The sequence below is a fragment of the Hemitrygon akajei genome, chromosome 1, assembly GCF_048418815.1.
Source record: "Hemitrygon akajei chromosome 1, sHemAka1.3, whole genome shotgun sequence".
NCBI lineage: Eukaryota > Metazoa > Chordata > Chondrichthyes > Myliobatiformes > Dasyatidae > Hemitrygon > Hemitrygon akajei.
In genome coordinates, this window is record NC_133124.1 from 29888671 (window position 1) to 29899947 (window position 11277).

Sequence of the window (11277 nt, forward strand, 5' to 3'; positions counted from 1 at the left end):
ACTGAACACCTGCTCACTTTCTGCTCATCCTCATTGACTTTAATCTTGGTCGACGCTTTAATCGGCGGGATCGATAAAAAATGAAGTTTATCATGGGTTCGTACCCCGTCGTCAGTTACTTGGCCTCCAAGGTCGCACACACTGCTCCAAATCTCACCGAACTCCCTTGGAGACAGCAAAGCGGCAAATCCATCAGTTCCACCATCAAAACGCAAATCACAGGTTGCAATCACACCTAGCATAGTCGTAGAATCATATTTGAAAGAAAAAGAAATAAAAGAAGTAGCTTCGTGAATTGCCTCTGGCTCCATTGTCTTCAAATGCTAGATGCTGTAGGTTTAAGATGAGAGCGGGAATTATAAATTTTTATAAGTTCGAGTTTCATTTTTTTTTACAGAGTTTTTGCTGCCTGGAATGTGCTACCAGGGGAAGTGTTAGGAGTAGACAGGATAGCAACACTTAAGACAGACACCTGAACAGGCAAGAAAGAGCTGGATTTAGCCTATTTCCAGATGGATCTGCAACTTGAATTGGCATCACAGTCGGCACAAATATAGGTTAAAGGGCCTATTCCTGTCCTGTAGAATTCTACGTTCTAGGGTGTTGAGAAGAGGAATGGCACACTTCAGATAATTCACCCAAAAATGTCACTGGTGTGATCCATCAGTCTGGCCATTCTCCCTGATCTCTCTCATGAACAAGATGTTTTCGCCCACAGAAATGCTGCTCACTGGATTTTCCCTTTTTTTTTCCCTACGCACCATTCTCTGCAAACTCTAGAGACTGTTATGTGTGAAAATCCCAGGAGATCAGCAGCTTTTGAGATGCTCAGACCACCCCGTCTGGCACCAACAATTATGCCACAGTCAAAGTCACTTAGATCAGATTTCTTCCCCATTATGTTGTTTGAACAACAACTGAACCTCTTCACCATGCCTGCATGCTGTTCTGCATTGAGTTGCTGCCACATGATTGGCTGATTAGATATTTGCATTAACAAACAGGTGTACCTAATAAAGGGGGCCACCGAGAATATGGTTTAGGCATAATCAGAAAGATTCAGTGAATACATTTTTGAGGCTGCCCTTTCTTGCTAGCTAGTTTGCTGTCTGAGTGAAATTTTCAATGCAATTGCCTATTCAACATCTTGATGATCCTGCAGTTCTTAGGCCCCAGGGACCATGATACACCACAGAAATCACTGATTCTTTGTGGAAAGCTTACTTGAAGATTAGCAGCAAGCAGTGTTTCTTCATCACTGATTTTAACATCAGTAATGGTTGGAATGAAATGGGCCTTTAACAGGTGAGTAGTTTTTGATGTAAAATAACTTTGTCACATGCATTGCACAAATACTCCTTTCTAAACATATTTTAAAGTCTCAAGTGCATTATTAATTTAATATTTATAGTGTTGAAATGTTTAGAAGTGTTTTAAAATTGTTCATGTTTATTTACAGGATTAGGCTATTGGTAGAATGCCCATTTATTCACCATCTCCTTTTGTCTTTAAAGATTTTTTTAGAAAGTTATCATTCAAGCAAATATCTATCAGTCCTTCTACCAAGAAGACAGTACTGCACAGGACTGGAAACAGGTTCTTTGGCTCACAATGCCTGTGCAATCATGATGCCTGTTTAATCTGCATATCTGCCTGCACAAATACTAGACTGAAAGTGTTATATAGGCCAAAGCCAGCATGGTTTCCTGAAAGGAAAATCCCGTCTGACAAACCTACTGCAATTCTTTGAGAATCCTGCTTGACAAACTTACAGCAATTCTTAGAGGAAATTACAAGGAGGGTAGACAAAGGAGATGCAGTAGACGTGGTGTACTTGGATTTTTAGAAGGCCTTTGACAAGGTGCTGCACATGAGACTGCTTAGCAAGATAAGAGCCCATGGAATTACAGGGAAGTTACTAGTGTGGGTGGAGCATTGGCTGGTCAGCAGAAAACAGAGAGTGGGAATAAAGGGATCCTATCCTGGCTGGCTGCTGGTTGCCAGTGGAGTTCCACAGGGGTTGGTGTTGGGACCATAAGATATAGGAGCAGAAATAGGTCATTCGACCCATCGAGTCTGCTCCACCATTCAATCATGGGCTGATCCAATTCTTCCAGTCATCCCTATTCTCCTGCCTTCACCCCATACCCTTTGATGCCCTGGCTAATCAAGAACCTATCAATCTCTTCCTTAAATACACCCAATGACTTGGCCTCCACAGCCACTCGTGGCAACAAATTCCACAGATTTACCACCTCTGACTAAAGTAATTTCTCTGCATCTCAGTTCTAAATGGATGTCCTTCAATCCTGAAGTCGTGCCCTCTTGTCCTAGAATCCCCTACCATGGGAAATAACTTTGCCATATCTAATTTGTTCAGGCCTTTTAACATTTGGAATGTTTCTATGAGATCCCCCTTCATTCTCCTGAACTCCAGGGAATACAACCCAAGAGCTGCCAGACGTTCCTCATACGGTAACCTTTTATTCTTGGAATCATTCTCATGAATCTTCTCTGAACCCTCTCCAATGTCAGTATCTCCTTTCTAAAAATGAGGAGCTCAAAACTGCACACAATACTCCAAGTGTGGTCTCACGAGGGCCTTATAGAGCCTCACCATCACATCCCTGCTCTTATATTCTATACCTCTAGAAATGAATGTCAACATTGCATTCGCCTTCTTCATCACCGACTCAACCTGGAGGTTAACCTTCAGGGTATCTTGCACAACACTCCCAAGTCCCTTTGCACCTCTGCACTTTTAAACTCCAAAGACATAGTGATGCATTTGTGAGTCCACATGGTTCGAAGGAAGCTCCATACGTGATGGTGTCCCCGTTACCTTTCTGGATGATTATGGGCTTTGGAGAGAACCTTGAATGGTGCAGTATGCTGATGGTAGAGTAGTTGAATATTTAAACTAATGGATGCCATGTTCTGGGTGTATTGAGCTTCATGAATGTGGTTTAACTTTACTCAATGATGTAAGTGGAGTGTATTCCATCTTGGTCCTGACTTGATGCTGGAAAAACTTTGTCTGGTGTTGAGTCACTCATGACAGGATATATTAAGAACTGTTCAAGCAGTATTTATGAAGCTGGTGAAATTAACTTTTTAAGAATTATAATGTTATGGTCATTGGCTTGGTGATCTTAATACCATTGAATATCAAATAGAGGTACTTAAAATCTGTTATTGGAGAAAGAAATTTACTGGAAGTTCTACAGAACAAATGCTACTTCATATCAGCACACAGTTTCAGTGTTGTCTTCGTGATATGGACTGTTTCATTTCATTAAGATGTTAGATATGGTATCGAACAATCATAGTGAACATTTGACCTCATTTTGACCAATGGAGCATTTTTCATTTGATGGCCGTGGAATTCAGCTTTAAAGATTCAAAGTAGATTTGTTATCAATAGATAACAATTCAGGAATATAGATTCAGGAACAGTTCCTGCTGATTGGAGGGTGGCTAATGTTGTCCCACTTTTCAAGAAAGGAGGGAGAGAGAAAACAGGGAATTATAGACCGGTTAGCCTGACGTCAGTGGTGGGAAAGATGCTGGAGTCAATTATAAAAGAGGAAATTACGACACATTTGGATAGCAGTAGAAGGATCAGTCCGAGTCAGCATGGATTTATGAAGGGAAAATCATGCTTAACTAATCTTCTGGAGTTTTTGAGGATGTAACTATGAAAATGGACAAGGGAGAGTCAGTGGATGTAGTGTACCTGGACTTCCAGAAGGCTTTTGATTAAGTCCCACATAGGAAATTAGTGGGCAAAATTAGGGCACATGCTATTGGGGGCAGAGTACTGACATGGATTGAAAATTGGCTGGCTGACAGGAAACAAAACGGGTCCCTTTCAGAATGGCAGGCTGTGACCAGTAGGGTACCGCAAGGTTCGGTTCTGGGACCACAGCTGTTTACAATATACATTAATAATTTAGATGAAGGGATTAAAAGTAACATTAGCAAATTTGCTGATGACACAAAGCTGGGTGGCAGTGTGAAATGTCAGGAGGATGTTATGAGAATGCAGGGTGACTTGGACAGGTTGGGTGAGTGGGCAAATGTATGGCAGATGCAGTTTAATGTGGATAAATGTGAGGTTATCCACTTTGGTGGCAAGAACAGGAAGGCAGATTACTATCTAAATGGAGTCAAGTTAGGAAAAGGGGAAGTACAACGAGATCCAGGTGTTCTTGTACATCAGTCAATGAAAGCAAGCATGCAGGTACAGCAGGCAGTGAAGAAAGCTAATGGCATGCTGGCTTTTATAACAAGAGGAATTGAGTATAGGAGTAAAGAGGTCCTTCTGCAGCTGTACAGGGCCCTGGTGAGACCCCACCTGGAGTATAGTGTGCAGTTTTGGTCTCCAAATTTGAGGAAGGGCATTCTTGCTATTGAGGGAGTGCAGCGTAGGTTCACAAGGTTAATTCCCGGAATGGCGGGACTGTCATATGTTGAAAGATTGGAGCGACTGGGCTTGTATACACTCGAATTTAGAAGGATGAGAGGGGATCTGATTGAAACATATAAGATTATTAAGGGATTGGACACACTAGAGGCAGGAAGCATGTTCCCGCTGATGGGTGAGTCCAGAACTAAAGGCCACAGTTTAAGAATAAGGGGTAGGCCATTTAGAACAGAGATGCAGAAAAACTTTTTCACCCAGAGAGTGGTGGATATGTGGAATGCTCTGCCCCAGAAGGCAGTGGAGGCCAAGCCTCCGGATGCATTCAAGATAGAGTTAGATAGAGCCCTTATAGATAGCGGGGTCAAGGAATATGGGAGAGGGCAGGAACGGGGTACTGATTGTGTATGATCAACCATGATCACAGTGAATGGTGGTGCTGGCTAGAAGGGCCGAATGGCCTACTCCTGCACCTACTGTCTATTGTCTATTGTCTAAAATATGTATAAATAATACAACAACCTTGAGATTAGTCTGCTTACAGGCAACCACAAAGCAAGAAACTCAAAAGAACTGAATTTAAAAAGAAAGACACCTAATGTGCAGCAAAAGAGGGGGAAAAAACACAAATCATGCAAACTATAGAAGCAGGCAACAGCATTCCAGGCCAAACTGAGTGCATAGACCCCGAATTCCTGGAGTCCCTTAATGCAATACTTGGTCAAGTTCAGCCACTCTTCCCTCATCCCTGGAAGTCAATTCTTCAGACCATCTTTTAACATTTGGCATTAATTGGACTGGATTTGTCCTGGATTTTGAAACAGGACATAGCTTTAGTGTAGAGGTTAGCGTGACGCTATTACAGCACAGGGCATCAGAGTGTGGAGTGCAATTTCATCTGTAAGAAGTCAGTACGTCGCTCCTGTGAAGTGTGTGGGTTTCCTCTGGGTATTCTGGTTTCCTCCCACATTCTGAATTCATACTGTTTAGTAGGTTAATTGATCATCATGTGTTATGATTTGAGAAGGCCTTCCATTGGTTGGGTCGACCATGGGTGTCACGTTCTAGCTGTCTATGTTTCAGTATGTATGCTAATACACAAAGCCAGGGCAGTACAATATGGACAGCAAGCACTTGCCCATACGGTAGACTCCCTCTCTCCACACAGCTGATGAATCGAAAGGAACGACAGAGACTGAGAGTTTGGCACCAGCAGCACCACAGGAGTTGCCAGTCCATGTTGAACTCAACATAGGACTGCCTTAGGGACTCCACCTCTGGATCTTTCCTTGGGGTTCCCTCCCAAAGCCATCCCTATGAGTAGGTGTTGCTGCAAGGCAGTGGAGGTTTAATATCAATGTTTTCCTTCTCCTAGATGAGCGGCCAACCACAGTTGATAAGTCCCATCTGCCCAAAGTGACTGGTTTTAAGGTGCAGCTCACTGGGCTGGAAGGGCCTGTGTCTCTTAAAAAAATGTGTTTGGAAACATAGGAAAACCTACAGCACAGTTTAGGCTTTTCGACCCACAAAGCTGTGCCGAACAGGTCCTTACCTTACCTAGGCTTACCCATAGCCCTCTATTTTTCTAAGCTCCATGTACCTATCCAGGAGTCTTTTAAAAGACCCAATCACATCTGCCTCTACCACCGTTGCCGGCAGCCCATTCCATGCACTCACCACTCGGTGTTTAAAAATATTTTTACCCCTGACATCTCCTCTGTACCTACTACCATGCACCTTAAAACTGTGCCTTCTCTAGTTAGCCATTACAGCCCTAGGAAAAAGCCTCTGACTATCCACACGATCAATGCCTATCATCTTATACACCTCCGTTAGGTCACCTCTCATCTTCCGTCACTCCAAGGAAAAAAAGGCCAAATTCACTCAACTATTCTCATAAGGCATGCTCCTCAATCCAGGCAACATCCTTGTAAATCTCCTCTGCGCCCTCTCTATGGCTTCCACATCCTTCCTGTAGTGAAGTGACCAGAAGTGGGGTCTGACCAGGGTCCTATATAGCTGCAACATTACTTCTCGGCTCCTAAACTCAATCCCATGATTGATGAAGGCCAATGCATTGTATGCTCTCTTAACCACAGAGTCAACTTGCGCAGCAGCTTTGAGTGTCCTATGGATTCAAACCCCAAGATCCCTCTGATCCTTCACACTGCCAATAGTCTTACCATTAATACTACTTTGTATATTCTTCCATCATATTTGACCTACCAGAATGAACCACTTCACACTTAACTGGGTTAAACTCCATCTGCCACTTCTCAGCCCAGTTTTGCATCCTATCAATGTCCCGCTGTAACCACTGACAGCCCTCCACACTATCCACAACATCCCCATCCTTTGTGTCATCAGCAAATTTCTTAACCCATCCCTCCACTTTCTCATCCAGGTCATTTATAAAAATCACAAAGAGCAGGAGTCTCAGAACAGATCCCTGAGGCACAGCACTGGTAACTGACCTGCATGCAGAATATGACTCATTTACAATCACTCTTTGCCTTCTGTGGGCAAGCCAGTTCTGGATCCACAAAACAAATGTCCCCTTGGATCCCATGCTTCCTTACTTTCTCAATAAGCCTTGCATGGGGTACCTTATCAAATGCCTTGCTGAAACCCATATACACTACATCTACTGCTCTTCCTTCATCAATGTGTTTAGTCACATACTCAAAAAATTCAATCAGGCTCATAAGACACGACCTGCCTTTGACAATTCCTAATTTTATTGTACCTCTCTGAATGTTGCCTCTCAGGATCTTCTCTATCAACTTACCAACCACTTAAAAGTGTATCAATGTATCTTTTTTTATAACATCATAGATGATCTATTTTCCATGTTGTTGGATAGATGCCAGTTTTGTAACAGAATTCAAACAGTTTGGTCAGGTTTGCAGGTAGTTTTGCAGTGTATATCTTCAGGTAGAGTCAGTATATTGTCTGATCCCATAGTCCTTTTGTATCTGTTGTTCTCAGCAGGGTCTTGTAGAATCCAAAATGGACATGCTGTTCAGCACAGCTGACCGAAGATGGTTCGGAATGATTCATCCTTGCCCTTTGGTCTCACAAATTGGGTCTGGCCATTATCGAGCAAACTGATGTACTTGAGGCCTTCTCCTGTAGATCCTGCCACAGTGCATGACTGGATATAGCAAGAATTCAAATTTTGATCCAACCTGCCCACTTTGGGTTTGTTACATAGTGCCTTGGCAGATTATCATATATCACCAGTTGTTGAAATATCACCAGACTGGCAGCTTATTTTTTTTAGGAATTCCTAGTGATGTTCCTGGAATGCCATCCTGCAGGATCCACTGAACCAGGTCTGGTCTCCTAGAGTGATCAACCATCAACTATCAGGCTTCTGAACCAGTGTGGATAACTTCACTCACCTCAATACTGAACTGACCCCACAATCCATGAACTTGCTTTAAACCTATGGATTTTCTACAACTCATGTCCTTGGAATTATTAATTTATTTTTAATTATTTGGGGTTGTTTGGGGATTTGCACAGTTTGACTTCTTTTGCACATGGCTTTTTGTTAGCCAGCACTACTTTTTGTGTGTGGGTTTTCATTGATTTTATTATATTTCGTTGTTCTACTGTGAATGTTTGCAAGGAAAAGAATCTCAGGGTGGTATATAGTGACATACAGCAGCTCAAATTTACATTATTTAATCTCATGGATAGCACATTTCAGCAGCTAGATGTGTTGAGTTTATATTAAATAGACAGCAGTTCCATATGAAACAATAGTTGGTGTCTTTGTTATGGAGCTAGGACATTGTCTCCACGAGCTCTGTGTGGTGATCACTAAGTGTCGTCTTTGAGAAGCATACCTCAGCCAGATTAGTGAGAACAAGGCTGGATGAATGAGTTTATGCATCGTGCTAGTTTTCTCACCACCTGCAGCTAATTGAACCTTAAAATTTTGTTCTCCACCAACTAAATGCCAGCACAGCCATTGGAGCCAAGATAGGTGTCAATTCTGGGTATTGAAATTCCCACATTCTATGGCGATGTTCTACTCAATGCTTCTTCCAGGTATTAGAACAAGCACTTCAGCTTAGAAAGTTGTGACAAACCAATTAAATAATTAATTAAATGGCTAACTAAACTAATCTCTTCTGCCCACACAATGTCCATATCCTTCCATTTCCCTCACATTCTTGTGTCTCCCTCAAAGTAACTTAAAAGTCTCTAATATTTCTGCCTCTGATACCACCCAGTCAGTGTATTCCAGGCACCCACCTCTCTGTATTAAATAAAAAAATGTGCCCCTCGTCTCTGAAATTGCCCCTTCTCACCTTAAATACATGCCCTCTGGCATTAGACATTTCAAACCTTGAAAAAGATACTGTCTGTCTACTATTGGCCTCTCATAACCTTATAAACCTCTATCAGATATCCCCTCAGCCTCCACTGCACCAGAGAAAACAACTCATGTTTGTTCAAGCTCTTGTTATAGCACATGCCCTGTAATCCAGGCAACATCCTAGTAATCTTCTTTGGCACCTTCTCCAAGGACTTAACATCGTTCTTAAAATTGGGCAACCGAAACATATGCAATACTTCAGACACATCCTAAACCTGTGACGTAACTTCCTGACTTTCCAACTCGATGCCTCGACTAATAAAGTCAAGCATACCATATGCCTTCTTAACCACCCTATCAACCTGCTGAGCTACTTTCAGAAAACAATGAACTTTGACCCCAAGATCTTTCTGCTCATCAACAATGTTAAGGATCTTGTCCTCAACAGCGCATTGTCTCTAGCGAGGTGCAACACTTCATATTTATCTGGGTTAAACTCCATCTGCCATTTCTCTGTTCATATTTGCAACTGACCTATATCCCATTGTATTCTTTGTCAGTCTTCTACACTATCCACAAAACCACCAATCTTTATAACATCTGCACACTTACTAACCCACCCATCTACCTTTTGACCCAACTCATTTATTTATATGCCAAGTAGCATAGGTCTAAGTACAGATCTATGTGGAACACCACTAATGACAAACCTCCAGCTAAAATAAGCCCCTTTGACTACCACCACCAGTTCTGAATCCAAACAGCCAATTCACTATGGATCACATGCGCCTTACTCTTCTGGAACAGCTTCCTTTGAGGGACCTTGTCAAGCACCACACTAAAATCCATGTAAACAACATCCACAGCTCTACCTTCATCAATCATCATCGTTGGCTCATCAAAAACTCAATCAAGTTAGTAAGATATGAAGAACCTGCACAAAGCCATGATGGTTCTCCCTAATTAGGCTATGGTTTTCAAAATGCTTTGAAATCCTATCCTTAAGAATTCTCTCAAGTAACTTCTCTAATACTGATGCATGAGTCACCGGTCTGTAGTTTCCAACTTTATCCCTGGTTCCCTTCTTGAATAATGGAACATCTTAGCTACTCGCCAGTACTCTGGGACATTGCTTGTGGCTAAAGAGGACACAGATACTGGTCAAGACCCTAACAATCTCTTCTCTTGCCTCTCTCAACCTAGCTTAGGGCATATACGATCAGGACCTTGGAATTTTTTCCACCTTAATGCTCTTAGTGACCCAATACTACCTCCTATTTTACTTCAGAATGCCCTAGATATCAATACGCTCAGCACTGATCTGCCTATCTTCTATGTTCTTCTCCTTGGTAAATACTGATGTACTCATTAAGGACCTCATTCACATTCTTTACATCCTAACAAAAGCTCCCCCCGTTCATATCTGAGTAGTTCTACCCTCTCGTAAGTTATCCTCTTGCTCTTGATGGATGGAAAGAAAGTCTTGGGACTGTGTTTAATTCTACTTTCTAAGGACTTTTCCTAGCCTTTCCTGGCTTTCCTGATTTCCTTCCTGAGTCCTTTTCTGGCTTCCTTATAATCCTCCAGGGCTCTTTTTGATTCCAGCGTCCTAAACTCTGCATATTTTTCCTTTTTCTTGACTAAATTCATCACCTCTGTCAACATCTTGCTGGCAAATGTGCAGTCCCTGAATAAAATCAATGATCTCAGAGCTAGGGTGCTGAATCAGAGGGACATTAAGACCGCATCTGTCCTTTTTTTCACGGAATCCTGGTTAATCCCTTTCATACCAGATGTAGCGATTCAGATCGACAGGTTTACTATACACCGTCAGGATAGATCTACAGAGTTTCTCAAAAGCAGGGGTGGAGGAGTATGCCTCATGATCAACTCTTCTTGGTGCACAAATATATCAGTGCTGTCCAATTCTGCTCTCCAGACCTGCAATATCTAGCAGTTAAGTGCCGTCCTTTTTACCTACCACGGGAGTTCTCCTGGGTCATTTTGGTAGCAGTATAAATTCCACCTCAGGCCAACGTCAATCAGGCTTTAGATGATCTGAGCAATGGGATCAACATGCACGAAACAGTGCATCCTAACACCTTCACTATTGTTTTGGGAGATTTTAACCAGGCCAGTCTGAAAAAATCACTAAGTAATTACCATGAACAAATCACTGGCAATATCAGAGGAAACACACAGGACCATTGCTACACCACCATCAAGAATGCCTATCATGCTATTCTACGCTGTCACTTTAGGAAGTCTGATCATCTGGCTGTACTTCTACTCCCTGAGTATAGGCAGAGACTGAAGACTGCAGAACCAGTAGTGAGGACCAGGAAGGTATGGACAAGGGAAGCACAGGAGCGCCTACAGGACTGCTTTGAATCGGTGGACTGGACTGTATTCAGGGATTCATCTTCGAACCTGGATGAGTATGCTGCAGTTGTTACTGACTTCATTAAAACCCGTGTGGATGAGTGTGTGCCTACAAAGACTTACTGTGCATTCCCAAACCAAA